Source organism: Thermobia domestica, chromosome 8 (genome assembly GCF_964235325.1).
Source record: "Thermobia domestica chromosome 8, izTheDome1.hap1.1, whole genome shotgun sequence".
NCBI classification, from domain to species: domain Eukaryota; kingdom Metazoa; phylum Arthropoda; class Insecta; order Zygentoma; family Lepismatidae; genus Thermobia; species Thermobia domestica.
In genome coordinates, this window is record NC_137461.1 from 229387221 (window position 1) to 229405097 (window position 17877).

General features: G+C 31.0%; 1 protein-coding gene and 4 non-coding genes across 5 annotated transcripts in view; all 5 read left to right on the top strand.

Moving 5' to 3' along the window:
• The window catches only part of LOC145692493 (uncharacterized), a 154862-nt gene that overhangs the window by 103841 nt on the left and 33144 nt on the right, over window positions 1-17877 (top strand). The gene's annotated exons all lie outside the window — the stretch shown is intronic.
• Window positions 4720-4790, top strand: TRNAG-GCC (transfer RNA glycine (anticodon GCC)). The gene has a single exon. It is a non-coding gene; the product is annotated as a tRNA-Gly (tRNA).
• On the top strand, window positions 8117-8187 carry TRNAG-GCC (transfer RNA glycine (anticodon GCC)). Its single transcript has one exon. It is a non-coding gene; the product is annotated as a tRNA-Gly (tRNA).
• On the top strand, window positions 11513-11583 carry TRNAG-GCC (transfer RNA glycine (anticodon GCC)). Its single transcript has one exon. It is a non-coding gene; the product is annotated as a tRNA-Gly (tRNA).
• Window positions 14909-14979, top strand: TRNAG-GCC (transfer RNA glycine (anticodon GCC)). Its single transcript has one exon. It is a non-coding gene; the product is annotated as a tRNA-Gly (tRNA).

The window sequence follows — 17877 nt, forward strand, 5'->3', positions numbered from 1 at the left end:
AACTACGAGCTCCAACGCCTGACTCCAGGCCAGCGCAATAAAACTACAGAGAAAATAACAAGTTATTTGTTATTATTGTTAATCTCTTGTTACTTTCTCTATAGTAATATAAAACCTATCTTGCTTCCTTGGTACCTCACTTCTTGTTTTTCAGAGGCGGGTGTCATGACATCCCCAAGGAAAGACGCTTTGTTCAAGCAAGCAATGTGAATGAATGTTGACCCTCAATGTTGGCCAAAACATGAGGCGGAGGTGGTAAGAAGTCTTGTCTTCTCACCACTTGTGAAGAAAATACCATTTTGCAAACAAATGAACGACAGAGTGGCTGATGTCCAATTAAAAACATTAAGTACGTTGAAAGCAATGGCGCAGACTTTCCAAAATTTATGTGTTTGCACATCAATGGCGGGTCATATTAGCCTATATGTTTTCAGGGAAGTCTCGATGTTTGATTAATTTACTTTTAGTTAAAATATTTTATGAACATTGTCATAAAGGCCTGTGCTGTGAGAAAGTAAAATATATCGGTACTATAAGGATAAATTGGGACTGCCCTAGCTCAGTCGGTAACACGACTGATTTAAACGCAAGATAAACTGGTTCAAACTTGGCTTCAAGCTAAAAATCTTGTGGATGCCGGAGCCCTGGAGCACCCACGTAGTCGGCGCGCATGGTTGAAAGTATAATGAAATGACAATGGGCGGGAAGGTGACGGTTTTACAACAACAGCAACAACAACAACAACAATAATAATAATAATAATAATAATAATAATAATAATAATAATAATAATAATAATAATAATAATAACAATAATAATAATAGTAAATCAAGCGCTGAATTCCTGAACAATGGCTGGTCAATGTACAATCATGTCCAAAATGATTGTCGCATATCTATAACGGTCGTGTTGTGCGAATATAATTGGATAATAAACTCGCAAGGTACTTCTAGTACTGTTACTATGTGTATAATCGGGGAATGTATATTTGTGCTAAATTTAATAGAAAAAAAAATTATAAATACGAAAATTAGAATGAGTACATCAAAATGTTGCTAAATGGACAAGAATAGTTTATTCGTTATATTATTCTTATTTACAAATCTTTTGACATGAAATTTACCACATACATGTCTCTGCCGATTATACACATAGTAAGAGTGTTATATGTACCCTGCGATATCATTATCCAAATATATTCGCACAACAAACCTGTTAATAGATATGCGACAAACATTTTGGACATGAGTGTACCTATAGGTATGTACGTCATTACATATAGATAGGTAGTTATGTATTGTGTAATGTTGTGTGCACTGTCTTCCAGGTTGTGTATAAAATTGTGCAATTTGGACGGAAGGTGTGTGTAATTTTGCTTGCCGTGTCTGGCAACACTGGTCCCATGTTCCCTCTGTCTACGCGAGTTCACGGTGTGTCTGAATTGCCACAACCAGGTAGTATGTTGGATATACCCACACCAACAACTGACGTTCGCCTTATCTCCACTCGCATTCAACTCACGGTGTGAGGTCCAATTGAACACAGACCTCCACGAAAAGGGACAGAACTTTCTTGGTTACCTTTATAGTTATGCACAAAAGTATAGAGTTTGGTCCCGGGCAGTAGTTCTTGATTAAGGATAATAAAAACTATATTAAATATAACTTATGGATAATAATAATAATAATAATAATAATAATAATAATAATAATAATAATAATAATAATAATAATAATAATAATAATAATAATAATAATAATAATAATAAGAAGCTAAAATAGTGTTTTTAGTCTTCCAGAAGGAAACCAAAATTTTCCTTTCTTTCAGGCCTCAAAAACACTAGCAGCGACACATTTTTTTTTGACTTTGTACATTGTAGCTGGCCCCCCTCAAAAACGACGGGCCCCCCCTACACAAATTTGCTGGCTACACCCCTGGGTCTAATGGTTAGTTTTTTATGTTTTGGAATAAAGAAAGCTGCAACATTTATTGCATAAACTACAAGAACGTAGTCCATTTTGTCGTATTAGAAAAGTGTAATCTCTAAAATGAAAAATCCACTGTTAGAACATCTGAAATTGTAGAATGCAGAGATGAAGGAACATTTACGTGTACTTAACTTGAACTGCATATTGAAGGAACGAGAATGTTATCCGCTTCACAATGTCGAAGACATAAAATACTTGAAAATTAAAGAAATTTTGTATGAATTTGGAATCATTGCGATGGTTTACTAGACGAAAAAAAATCGAAGACTAAGTACAGAACTAATTCGAAGTTCGTTGTTTAACAAGTTATAAATAGTATGTTCGAAGATGATCAACTTCGCACTCTCGACGTAATAAATATGTTAATTATTTTTTTTTTTATTTTTATTTATTTTTTTTTTTTAAAGCCTCCACTTTCCCCTGCCTTGGCCGATTTCTTACGGTCTTATTATAGGGCAGTCGCAACTTGCCTCTGCCTTTTTTTCTCTCTCATATACTCTTTTATTTCAGTTTTTTCTCTCTCTTGCTATTCGGCTTTCGACCTCGACAGATTTGAGGTGAGGCTCTGTTTTATGGCATGGTACCTAATTATATAAACCATGCCTTATTTTCTTCTTTTTTTAAAATTACTATTTATATTTATTACAATTATTATTATTTTTTTTTTTTACAAAAGTACATACACAGACGATCACAGACATAAAACCTGAAAAGAGACAAAGCTGAAAAGATACTAAAAATAAAAAATGATTAATATAATATATAAAAGTGATAGTTATAATAGTAAAAACACAAAAATTTCCTTCTCGTTTATTAGGAAATCGGTACTCCAGACTTCCTAAAAGTTTTTCTTCTTGTTTGTTAGGAAATCGGTACTCCAGATTTCCCCCAAAATTTCTCATATTAACTTATCTTTATTGTTTATTTACTTTTTATCTAGATTTGAATTTTGCCTCTTGACAGAACACAAACACTACACATTCTGCACTACAACACTACACTAACACTAAAACACTAAGCAGATAAAGTGTTTAGCTCTTGGCTTCCTCAGAGCTGATTGTTTTATTTGATATCAAATCTATTTAATTTTATTTTTATTTTTTTTTATTTTTATTTTTAGTGTATCACACAAAATTTATCTTCTTCTTCTTCTTTCTTCTCGTCTTTCTTTCCAAAGGTTTTCCAAAACATGCCTTGCCAGAGTACTAAATTTTTCTAGTTTATGTTCTTCTTCTATGATCGTTTTTATGCTATTTTCTTTCAGTTCATTCCTTATTTCTTTTATTGTATTGTTTGTTATATATCTGTCGCAAGACCAGAAAATATGTTCCGGAGTGTGAAGATCGCCACAAAAGCATTTATCATCGTTTTGTAAGTTTAGTCTTTTAAAATGTGTTTTAAATGGTCCATGTCCTGATATATATTCTATCACATCTTTACTTATATTTGCCATCCTTTCTCTTGTTTTTAAATCTGGTATAATATTTCTAGTCCTGGCACCTTTCCTGGAATTTTTCCATTCTTCTTCCCATTTTGTTCGAATGATTCTTTCAATATCGTCATCGCAGCTTGGTATTTCTCCTGTGATTTCTAATATCTTCGTCATTTCTTTATTTTGGATCCAAGTCTTGATACATTTTCTTAATATTTGGAGATGTATCGGTTCTTCATATGTAAGTAATTGCAGTACTTCGGCTGGGATTGTCTTCATTATGTTGTTTACCCTTATTAAAATAAGTCTCTGTACTCTTGTCAATGTTTCTTTTAGTTTAATGTTCATAAAAATTCGGTGCCCCCATATGCCCACGCAGTACTGTAAGATTGCCATTAAAATTGTCTTGTTATATAATTTGAAAATCTTCTTGTCCAATCTAAAGTCCTTTGTTGCAACTGTTAGTAATTTGTTGGCTACCTTTTTTGCTTTTTCTGTTATTTCTGTTATATGTTTATGAAAGTTTAATTTTTTATCGATCCATACTCCAAGATATTTGAATTCATTTACGTGTTCAATTTTTTTATCATTAATTTTTATTATTGGATCCCTCTTTAAGATTTGACCAAAGACCGTGTATTTAGTTTTACTTGCTGATAAATTTAACTTATTTTCTTTGCACCAATTATCTAATTCTGTTAATACTATTTTCCCTTTTGTTTCTATTTCATTTCTTGATGATGCTGAAAATACAACTGCCAGATCATCAGCATAACCCACAACACCGATTGTTTCTTGCATATTATTTAAGTGATTTAAACATGGCTGTAGTGTAACATCCCACATTAAGGGTCCGAGTATCGAGCCTTGTGGGCAGCCTTTTGTGCTTATTGTTTTAATGGTTTCTCCCGGTGTTTGTATTTGTATTTGTCTTCCGCTACAGTAATCTAACATTATATTATACAGTGTTTTACTGATGTTCATTTTCTTTAATTCGTTGAAGAAAGCTGGCCACCATAAATTATCAAATGCTCCACTTATGTCAGCGTAAATCACTACTTGATATTTTTCTACTTTCAAGTAGTGATTTACGCTGACATAAGTGGAGCATTTGATAATTTATGGTGGCCAGCTTTCTTCAACGAATTAAAGAAAATGAACATCAGTAAAACACTGTATAATATAATGTTAGATTACTGTAGCGGAAGACAAATACAAATACAAACACCGGGAGAAACCACTGTTAATTAAAAAACATATTCATTTGAATGATAAAAGTTTCTTAATTGTATATATGGGCATCGGTGGTTCAGTGGTAGAATGCTCGCCTGCCACGCGGGCGGCCCGGGTTCGATTCCCGGCCGATGCATTGAAATTTTGAAGTAGGTTGATTTTGAGAATCTCTAGAGCAGTTTTATCTGTTTAAGTAATGTTTCGACTTTCGAAAGTTATCCTAAGTTAAATACAATCGATTTGTCTCCTGATATGAATGAGAAAATTAAACACATTGTATGATTACCAATCATCAGCAACAAAATTCTAAATGCAAATGTAGCAATTGAAAACTCGCTGTCAATACTAAAATTTGTTTACGCACTACGAAAATTAACGTTACCTACGATTATTAACAAAAGGTGTAGTTTTAAAAGGAAACTTCATCTTAGATTTGTTAATCGAGACATGATTTAAAAAATTGGATGAATTAATTGTTGTTTTGAGTTTGTATGTTAGATTGCCTGTGTTGAAGTTCTCTTTATTATTTGCTTCGTTTCAACTGTTATACTTGCTTTGAAATTCACATCTATCAGGTAAATATACTATCTTATACTACACAATAAACGAGAAGTAAGTAGCGTGTTTATTCCTTTGAGCTTTCCAATATTGCCGGAATTTAAGACTGTATATTTAATGACGAAAAAAGATATATCTACTTGCATTATTGAATTAAAGTTGAATAGGAGTAGTTTATGAACAAGCATAGCGAACCTTTCTATTGAACATGATATAAAATATATAATTTAAAATGCATAAAAAAGAAAATTATGTTGGAAGATTTGAATGAATGCACAAATTAAATTGTAGGGTCTACATTTGAAGTAATTCTTTCGATTCGGCATCTGAAATTGAAAATAAATGATTGTCTCACGTAGACAGCGAACCCGAATTAAAAGAAATTCGGATATAGTATTTCTGTTGATTGCAATGGAAACAATATTCTTGTTTGAGGTAGCGGATACAAAAGAGATTCTTTCTTATGGTTCGATCGTCAAGTACATTTGCGTCCTATGCGTAAAAAGAAGTGGGAAATTAAGAGCTGGAGAACAATTTACATGAATTTTGTTTAGGACATTCGATTTCAGGTATCGTATCATAAATATTAAACATTGCAAAAAGGAATACTTTCATTCGTATTGGAAACGTGAGTTGAAAAGTTTGTAACAACTGGGAATACAAGGAATGACGGTAATTCTCGTTAATACTAGCACTGAGACACCTTGGTGTTAAAATATTTTAATATATAGTTTTCGTGTTAAAATTAAAAGAATTTGACTGGACTAAATTCAAATAATTAATCATGCTTAATAATATGCAACAATATTTGATTTAACAAACATATTATATTACCCGAAAGAAAGCTACTTTACGAAAATATGTTACCGATTCTTATTAATTCTATATAGAGTGAATCAAGTAAGGGTCCATTAGTTATTTATTATATGCTTTTGAATAAACAGTTTGAAACATTTATTGGATAAACTACTAGTACGTAGTCTGTTTTGTGATTCTTCGCAATAGACAGGTCTCGTACGTAAAGTTAGGAATTTTCGCTGTTAGAACATATATCATTTTGGAATGCAGGAACGAACGACTAGTTAGGTTTAATTAACTTGAACTGCATATTCTGAGAACAAGATTATATTTGAAACAAAATTTTGAGGATATAACCTGCATGAAAATGAAGAGATTATGTACGATTCTGAAAATATTACGCTAGTTTGTTACACGAAAACATCGAAGAGCGAGTATGAAACAATTTTTGTAATTTCATGGTTTAGCAACTTATTACTTATTTGTGTATTCATTATCAACTTTTCATTCACGACAAGAAGCGAAAACAGTCTCTAAATATCAAGCTCAATTAATGTTCTACAGGAACACACGCCACCTAATACTATTAACAAAATGTAGATTTTTAATACCAAACTTCATATTACCTTTGCTATTTGATATATCATTTTAGAAAGTTTATTAATTTACTGATAGTTTTGGCCTGTGTGGTGAATTACATGCGTTGAAATCTTTTTTATTATTTGTTTAGTTTCAACTTCTATATTCATTTTCTAATCCTTATTTTTTTAGGGAAGATACCACCATATACTACACAATGAACGTGAAGTAACTCACGTGTTCATTCGTTTGGGTTTTCAAATAATACCGGAATCTATGATTGTGTTCTGAAAGACGTAAACAATTATTTTTCCTCGTACTATTGATCTAGAGTTGAAGAGAATGGAAATGATCTTTTTCTGAATAAAAAAAGCAAAATCTTTTCTCTGGAGCAAGATATAAAATGTGTCTTTTAAAATATATGAAAGAACAAATTATGGTTGAAAATTTGAACAAATAGTAAAATTATTTTGGTGGGTCTACATTTGAAAATCTTTTCATTGGATATTTGAAGTTGAAACTGTATTTTTGTCTCATGTAGAGAGAAAATTAGAACTAAAGGAAGTCACATTACGTTGGTGGCAATGAGGATAATATCCTTGTTGAAAGTATTGAGAACAAGAGAGATTACTCCTCTCGGCTCAATCCTAAAGTGAATTTACTTCGTATCCGTAAAGAGAAGCATGAAAATAAGAGCTGGCTAACAATCCACTTGAATTTAAGTTGGGACATCATATTTAAATAATTAAGCACTGCAAGGAGGAATACTTTTATTCGTATTGGAAACTTGAGTTGAAAATTAGTAAGAACTGAGAAAATGTGAGCACTGTTAATTTCCGTGAATAGTTGCACTGTAAGAGCCAGTTTGTGAATTTTCTAATATATAATTTTTCGTTTTCAAATTAAAGAATTTGACTGTACCAGACAGAAATAAATAATCATGCCTAAAACTACTGCTACAATATTTGAATTATCAAATATATTATATTAATTGAAAATGTAGCTTCTCTATGAAAAGATGTTACAGATTCTTATTAATTCTATATAGCATGAAATAAGGGTCTAATGGTTAGTTTTTTATGTTTTGGAATAAAGAAAGCTGCAACATTTATTGCATAAACTACAAGAACGTAGTCCATTTTGTCGTATTAGAAAAGTGTAATCTCTAAAACGAACAATCCACTGTTAGAACATCTGAAATTGTAGAATGCAGAGATGAAGGAACATTTACGTGTACTTAACTTGAACTGCATATTGAAGGAACGAGAATGTTACCCGCTTCACAATGTCGAAGACATAAAATACTTGAAAATTAAAAAAAAAATTGTATGAATTTGGAATCATTGCGATGGTTTACTAGACGAAAAAAATCGAAGACGAAGTACAGAACTAATTCGAAGTTCGTTGTATAACAAGTTATAAATAGTATGTTCGAAGATGATCAACTTCGCACTCTCGACGTAATAAATATGTTAATTAAAAAACATATTCATTTGAATGATAAAAGTTTCTTAATTGTATATATGGGCATCGGTGGTTCAGTGGTAGAATGCTCGCCTGCCACGCGGGCGGCCCGGGTTCGATTCCCGGCCGATGCATTGAAATTTTGAAGTAGGTTGATTTTGAGAATCTCTAGAGCAGTTTTATCTGTTTAAGTAATGTTTCGACTTTCGAAAGTTATCCTAAGTTAAATACAATCGATTTGTCTCCTGATATGAATGAGAAAATTAAACACATTGTATGATTACCAATCATCAGCAACAAAATTCTAAATGCAAATGTAGCAATTGAAAACTCGCTGTCAATACTAAAATTTGTTTACGCACTACGAAAATTAACGTTAGCTACGATTATTAACAAAAGGTGTAGTTTTAAAAGGAAACTTCATCTTAGATTTGTTAATCGAGACATGATTTAAAAAATTGGATGAATTAATTGTTGTTTTGAGTTTGTATGTTAGATTGCCTGTGTTGAAGTTCTCTTTATCATTTGCTTCGTTTCAACTGTTATACTTGCTTTGAAATTCACATCTATCAGGTAAATATACTATCTTATACTACACAATAAACGAGAAGTAAGTAGCGTGTTTATTCCTTTGAGCTTTCCAATATTGCCGGAATTTAAGACTGTATATTTAATGACGAAAAAAGATATATCTACTTGCATTATTGAATTAAAGTTGAATAGGAGTAGTTTATGAACAAGCATAGCGAACCTTTCTATTGAACATGATATAAAATATATAATTTAAAATGCATAAAAAAGAAAATTATGTTGGAAGATTTGAATGAATGCACAAATTAAATTGTAGGGTCTACATTTGAAGTAATTCTTTCGATTCGGCATCTGAAATTGAAAATAAATGATTGTCTCACGTAGACAGCGAACCCGAATTAAAAGAAATTCGGATATAGTATTTCTGTTGATTGCAATGGAAACAATATTCTTGTTTGAGGTAGCGGATACAAAAGAGATTCTTTCTTATGGTTCGATCGTCAAGTACATTTGCGTCCTATGCGTAAAAAGAAGTGGGAAATTAAGAGCTGGAGAACAATTTACATGAATTTTGTTTAGGACATTCGATTTCAGGTATCGTATCATAAATATTAAACATTGCAAAAAGGAATACTTTCATTCGTATTGGAAACGTGAGTTGAAAAGTTTGTAACAACTGGGAATACAAGGAACGACGGTAATTCTCGTTAATACTAGCACTGAGACACCTTGGTGTTAAAATATTTTAATATATAGTTTTCGTGTTAAAATTAAAAGAATTTGACTGGACTAAATTCAAATAATTAATCATGCTTAATAATATGCAACAATATTTGATTTAACAAACATATTATATTACCCGAAAGAAAGCTACTTTACGAAAATATGTTACCGATTCTTATTAATTCTATATAGAGTGAATCAAGTAAGGGTCCATTAGTTATTTATTATATGCTTTTGAATAAACAGTTTGAAACATTTATTGGATAAACTCCTAGTACGTAGTCCGTTTTGTGATTCTTCGCAATAGACAGGTCTCGTACGTAAAGTTAGGAATTTTCGCTGTTAGAACATATATCATTTTGGAATGCAGGAACGAACGACTAGTTAGGTTTAATTAACTTGAACTGCATATTCTGAGAACAAGATTATATTTGAAACAAAATTTTGAGGATATAACCTGCATGAAAATGAAGAGATTATGTACGATTCTGAAAATATTACGCTAGTTTGTTACACGAAAACATCGAAGAGCGAGTATGAAACAATTTTTGTAATTTCATGGTTTAGCAACTTATTACTTATTTGTGTATTCATTATCAACTTTTCATTCACGACAAGAAGCGAAAACAGTCTCTAAATATCAAGCTCAATTAATGTTCTACAGGAACACACGCCACCTAATACTATTAACAAAATGTAGATTTTTAATACCAAACTTCATATTACCTTTGCTATTTGATATATCATTTTAGAAAGTTTATTAATTTACTGATAGTTTTGGCCTGTGTGGTGAATTACATGCGTTGAAATCTTTTTTATTATTTGTTTAGTTTCAACTTCTATATTCATTTTCTAATCCTTATTTTTTTAGGGAAGATACCACCATATACTACACAATGAACGTGAAGTAACTCACGTGTTCATTCGTTTGGGTTTTCAAATAATACCGGAATCTATGATTGTGTTCTGAAAGACGTAAACAATTATTTTTCCTCGTACTATTGATCTAGAGTTGAAGAGAATGGAAATGATCTTTTTCTGAATAAAAAAAGCAAAATCTTTTCTCTGGAGCAAGATATAAAATGTGTCTTTTAAAATATATGAAAGAACAAATTATGGTTGAAAATTTGAACAAATAGTAAAATTATTTTGGTGGGTCTACATTTGAAAATCTTTTCATTGGATATTTGAAGTTGAAACTGTATTTTTGTCTCATGTAGAGAGAAAATTAGAACTAAAGGAAGTCACATTACGTTGGTGGCAATGAGGATAATACCCTTTTTGAAAGTATTGAGAACAAGAGAGATTACTCCTCTCGGCTCAATCCTAAAGTGAATTTACTTCGTATCCGTAAAGAGAAGCATGAAAATAAGAGCTGGCTAACAATCCACTTGAATTTAAGTTGGGACATCATATTTAAATAATTAAGCACTGCAAGGAGGAATACTTTTATTCGTATTGGAAACTTGAGTTGAAAATTAGTAAGAACTGAGAAAATGTGAGCACTGTTAATTTCCGTGAATAGTTGCACTGTAAGAGCCAGTTTGTGAATTTTCTAATATATAATTTTTCGTTTTCAAATTAAAGAATTTGACTGTACCAGACAGAAATAAATAATCATGCCTAAAACTACTGCTACAATATTTGAATTATCAAATATATTATATTAATTGAAAATGTAGCTTCTCTATGAAAAGATGTTACAGATTCTTATTAATTCTATATAGCATGAAATAAGGGTCTAATGGTTAGTTTTTTATGTTTTGGAATAAAGAAAGCTGCAACATTTATTGCATAAACTACAAGAACGTAGTCCATTTTGTCGTATTAGAAAAGTGTAATCTCTAAAACGAACAATCCACTGTTAGAACATCTGAAATTGTAGAATGCAGAGATGAAGGAACATTTACGTGTACTTAACTTGAACTGCATATTGAAGGAACGAGAATGTTACCCGCTTCACAATGTCGAAGACATAAAATACTTGAAAATTAAAAAAATTTTGTATGAATTTGGAATCATTGCGATGGTTTACTAGACGAAAAAAATCGAAGACGAAGTACAGAACTAATTCGAAGTTCGTTGTATAACAAGTTATAAATAGTATGTTCGAAGATGATCAACTTCGCACTCTCGACGTAATAAATATGTTAATTAAAAAACATATTCATTTGAATGATAAAAGTTTCTTAATTGTATATATGGGCATCGGTGGTTCAGTGGTAGAATGCTCGCCTGCCACGCGGGCGGCCCGGGTTCGATTCCCGGCCGATGCATTGAAATTTTGAAGTAGGTTGATTTTGAGAATCTCTAGAGCAGTTTTATCTGTTTAAGTAATGTTTCGACTTTCGAAAGTTATCGCAAGTTAAACACAATCGATTTTTCTCCTGATATGAATGAGAAAATTAAACACATTGTATGATTACCAATCATCAGCAACAAAATTCTAAATGCAAATGTAGCAATTGAAAACTCGCTGTCAATACTAAAATTTGTTTACGCACTACGAAAATTAACGTTACCTACGATTATTAACAAAAGGTGTAGTTTTAAAAGGAAACTTCATCTTAGATTTGTTAATCGAGACATGATTTAAAAAATTGGATGAATTAATTGTTGTTTTGAGTTTGTATGTTAGATTGCCTGTGTTGAAGTTCTCTTTATTATTTGCTTCGTTTCAACTGTTATACTTGCTTTGAAATTCACATCTATCAGGTAAATATACTATCTTATACTACACAATAAACGAGAAGTAAGTAGCGTGTTCATTCCTTTGAGCTTTCCAATATTGCCGGAATTTAAGACTGTATATTTAATGACGAAAAAAGATATATCTACTTGCATTATTGAATTAAAGTTGAATAGGAGTAGTTTATGAACAAGCATAGCGAACCTTTCTATTGAACATGATATAAAATATATAATTTAAAATGCATAAAAAAGAAAATTATGTTGGAAGATTTGAATGAATGCACAAATTAAATTGTAGGGTCTACATTTGAAGTAATTCTTTCGATTCGGCATCTGAAATTGAAAATAAATGATTGTCTCACGTAGACAGCGAACCCGAATTAAAAGAAATTCGGATATAGTATTTCTGTTGATTGCAATGGAAACAATATTCTTGTTTGAGGTAGCGGATACAAAAGAGATTCTTTCTTATGGTTCGATCGTCAAGTAAATTTGCGTCCTATGCGTAAAAAGAAGTGGGAAATTAAGAGCTGGAGAACAATTTACATGAATTTTGTTTAGGACATTCGATTTCAGGTATCGTATCATAAATATTAAACATTGCAAAAAGGAATACTTTCATTCGTATTGGAAACGTGAGTTGAAAAGTTTGTAACAACTGGGAATACAAGGAACGACGGTAATTCTCGTTAATACTAGCACTGAGACACCTTGGTGTTAAAATATTTTAATATATAGTTTTCGTGTTAAAATTAAAAGAATTTGACTGGACTAAATTCAAATAATTAATCATGCTTAATAATATGCAACAATATTTGATTTAACAAACATATTATATTACCCGAAAGAAAGCTACTTTACGAAAATATGTTACTGATTCTTATTAATTCTATATAGAGTGAATGAAGTAAGGGTCCATTAGTTATTTATTATATGCTTTTGAATAAACAGTTTGAAACATTTATTGGATAAACTACTAGTACGTAGTCCGTTTTGTGATTCTTCGCAATAGACAGGTCTCGTACGTAAAGTTAGGAATTTTCGCTGTTAGAACATATATCATTTTGGAATGCAGGAACGAACGACTAGTTAGGTTTAATTAACTTGAACTGCATATTCTGAGAACAAGATTATATTTGAAACAAAATTTTGAGGATATAACCTGCATGAAAATGAAGAGATTATGTACGATTCTGAAAATATTACGCTAGTTTGTTACACGAAAACATCGAAGAGCGAGTATGAAACAATTTTTGTAATTTCATGGTTTAGCAACTTATTACTTATTTGTGTATTCATTATCAACTTTTCATTCACGACAAGAAGCGAAAACAGTCTCTAAATATCAAGCTCAATTAATGTTCTACAGGAACACACGCCACCTAATACTATTAACAAAATGTAGATTTTTAATACCAAACTTCATATTACCTTTGCTATTTGATATATCATTTTAGAAAGTTTATTAATTTACTGATAGTTTTGGCCTGTGTGGTGAATTACATGCGTTGAAATCTTTTTTATTATTTGTTTAGTTTCAACTTCTATATTCATTTTCTAATCCTTATTTTTTTAGGGAAGATACCACCATATACTACACAATGAACGTGAAGTAACTCACGTGTTCATTCGTTTGGGTTTTCAAATAATACCGGAATCTATGATTGTGTTCTGAAAGACGTAAACAATTATTTTTCCTCGTACTATTGATCTAGAGTTGAAGAGAATGGAAATGATCTTTTTCTGAATAAAAAAAGCAAAATCTTTTCTCTGGAGCAAGATATAAAATGTGTCTTTTAAAATATATGAAAGAACAAATTATGGTTGAAAATTTGAACAAATAGTAAAATTATTTTGGTGGGTCTACATTTGAAAATCTTTTCATTGGATATTTGAAGTTGAAACTGTATTTTTGTCTCATGTAGAGAGAAAATTAGAACTAAAGGAAGTCACATTACGTTGGTGGCAATGAGGATAATATCCTTGTTGAAAGTATTGAGAACAAGAGAGATTACTCCTCTCGGCTCAATCCTAAAGTGAATTTACTTCGTATCCGTAAAGAGAAGCATGAAAATAAGAGCTGGCTAACAATCCACTTGAATTTAAGTTGGGACATCATATTTAAATAATTAAGCACTGCAAGGAGGAATACTTTTATTCGTATTGGAAACTTGAGTTGAAAATTAGTAAGAACTGAGAAAATGTGAGCACTGTTAATTTCCGTGAATAGTTGCACTGTAAGAGCCAGTTTGTGAATTTTCTAATATATAATTTTTCGTTTTCAAATTAAAGAATTTGACTGTACCAGACAGAAATAAATAATCATGCCTAAAACTACTGCTACAATATTTGAATTATCAAATATATTATATTAATTGAAAATGTAGCTTCTCTATGAAAAGATGTTACAGATTCTTATTAATTCTATATAGCATGAAATAAGGGTCTAATGGTTAGTTTTTTATGTTTTGGAATAAAGAAAGCTGCAACATTTATTGCATAAACTACAAGAACGTAGTCCATTTTGTCGTATTAGAAAAGTGTAATCTCTAAAACGAACAATCCACTGTTAGAACATCTGAAATTGTAGAATGCAGAGATGAAGGAACATTTACGTGTACTTAACTTGAACTGCATATTGAAGGAACGAGAATGTTACCCGCTTCACAATGTCGAAGACATAAAATACTTGAAAATTAAAAAAAATTTGTATGAATTTGGAATCATTGCGATGGTTTACTAGACGAAAAAAATCGAAGACGAAGTACAGAACTAATTCGAAGTTCGTTGTATAACAAGTTATAAATAGTATGTTCGAAGATGATCAACTTCGCACTCTCGACGTAATAAATATGTTAATTAAAAAACATATTCATTTGAATGATAAAAGTTTCTTAATTGTATATATGGGCATCGGTGGTTCAGTGGTAGAATGCTCGCCTGCCACGCGGGCGGCCCGGGTTCGATTCCCGGCCGATGCATTGAAATTTTGAAGTAGGTTGATTTTGAGAATCTCTAGAGCAGTTTTATCTGTTTAAGTAATGTTTCGACTTTCGAAAGTTATCGCAAGTTAAACACAATCGATTTTTCTCCTGATATGAATGAGAAAATTAAACACATTGTATGATTACCAATCATCAGCAACAAAATTCTAAATGCAAATGTAGCAATTGAAAACTCGCTGTCAATACTAAAATTTGTTTACGCACTACGAAAATTAACGTTACCTACGATTATTAACAAAAGGTGTAGTTTTAAAAGGAAACTTCATCTTAGATTTGTTAATCGAGACATGATTTAAAAAATTGGATGAATTAATTGTTGTTTTGAGTTTGTATGTTAGATTGCCTGTGTTGAAGTTCTCTTTATTATTTGCTTCGTTTCAACTGTTATACTTGCTTTGAAATTCACATCTATCAGGTAAATATACTATCTTATACTACACAATAAACGAGAAGTAAGTAGCGTGTTCATTCCTTTGAGCTTTCCAATATTGCCGGAATTTAAGACTGTATATTTAATGACGAAAAAAGATATATCTACTTGCATTATTGAATTAAAGTTGAATAGGAGTAGTTTATGAACAAGCATAGCGAACCTTTCTATTGAACATGATATAAAATATATAATTTAAAATGCATAAAAAAGAAAATTATGTTGGAAGATTTGAATGAATGCACAAATTAAATTGTAGGGTCTACATTTGAAGTAATTCTTTCGATTCGGCATCTGAAATTGAAAATAAATGATTGTCTCACGTAGACAGCGAACCCGAATTAAAAGAAATTCGGATATAGTATTTCTGTTGATTGCAATGGAAACAATATTCTTGTTTGAGGTAGCGGATACAAAAGAGATTCTTTCTTATGGTTCGATCGTCAAGTAAATTTGCGTCCTATGCGTAAAAAGAAGTGGGAAATTAAGAGCTGGAGAACAATTTACATGAATTTTGTTTAGGACATTCGATTTCAGGTATCGTATCATAAATATTAAACATTGCAAAAAGGAATACTTTCATTCGTATTGGAAACGTGAGTTGAAAAGTTTGTAACAACTGGGAATACAAGGAACGACGGTAATTCTCGTTAATACTAGCACTGAGACACCTTGGTGTTAAAATATTTTAATATATAGTTTTCGTGTTAAAATTAAAAGAATTTGACTGGACTAAATTCAAATAATTAATCATGCTTAATAATATGCAACAATATTTGATTTAACAAACATATTATATTACCCGAAAGAAAGCTACTTTACGAAAATATGTTACCGATTCTTATTAATTCTATATAGAGTGAATGAAGTAAGGGTCCATTAGTTATTTATTATATGCTTTTGAATAAACAGTTTGAAACATTTATTGGATAAACTACTAGTACGTAGTCCGTTTTGTGATTCTTCGCAATAGACAGGTCTCGTACGTAAAGTTAGGAATTTTCGCTGTTAGAACATATATCATTTTGGAATGCAGGAACGAACGACTAGTTAGGTTTAATTAACTTGAACTGCATATTCTGAGAACAAGATTATATTTGAAACAAAATTTTGAGGATATAACCTGCATGAAAATGAAGAGATTATGTACGATTCTGAAAATATTACGCTAGTTTGTTACACGAAAACATCGAAGAGCGAGTATGAAACAATTTTTGTAATTTCATGGTTTAGCAACTTATTACTTATTTGTGTATTCATTATCAACTTTTCATTCACGACAAGAAGCGAAAACAGTCTCTAAATATCAAGCTCAATTAATGTTCTACAGGAACACACGCCACCTAATACTATTAACAAAATGTAGATTTTTAATACCAAACTTCATATTACCTTTGCTATTTGATATATCATTTTAGAAAGTTTATTAATTTACTGATAGTTTTGGCCTGTGTGGTGAATTACATGCGTTGAAATCTTTTTTATTATTTGTTTAGTTTCAACTTCTATATTCATTTTCTAATCCTTATTTTTTTAGGGAAGATACCACCATATACTACACAATGAACGTGAAGTAACTCACGTGTTCATTCGTTTGGGTTTTCAAATAATACCGGAATCTATGATTGTGTTCTGAAAGACGTAAACAATTATTTTTCCTCGTACTATTGATCTAGAGTTGAAGAGAATGGAAATGATCTTTTTCTGAATAAAAAAAGCAAAATCTTTTCTCTGGAGCAAGATATAAAATGTGTCTTTTAAAATATATGAAAGAACAAATTATGGTTGAAAATTTGAACAAATAGTAAAATTATTTTGGTGGGTCTACATTTGAAAATCTTTTCATTGGATATTTGAAGTTGAAACTGTATTTTTGTCTCATGTAGAGAGAAAATTAGAACTAAAGGAAGTCACATTACGTTGGTGGCAATGAGGATAATATCCTTGTTGAAAGTATTGAGAACAAGAGAGATTACTCCTCTCGGCTCAATCCTAAAGTGAATTTACTTCGTATCCGTAAAGAGAAGCATGAAAATAAGAGCTGGCTAACAATCCACTTGAATTTAAGTTGGGACATCATATTTAAATAATTAAGCACTGCAAGGAGGAATACTTTTATTCGTATTGGAAACTTGAGTTGAAAATTAGTAAGAACTGAGAAAATGTGAGCACTGTTAATTTCCGTGAATAGTTGCACTGTAAGAGCCAGTTTGTGAATTTTCTAATATATAATTTTTCGTTTTCAAATTAAAGAATTTGACTGTACCAGACAGAAATAAATAATCATGCCTAAAACTACTGCTACAATATTTGAATTATCAAATATATTATATTAATTGAAAATGTAGCTTCTCTATGAAAAGATGTTACAGATTCTTATTAATTCTATATAGCATGAAATAAGGGTCTAATGGTTAGTTTTTTATGTTTTGGAATAAAGAAAG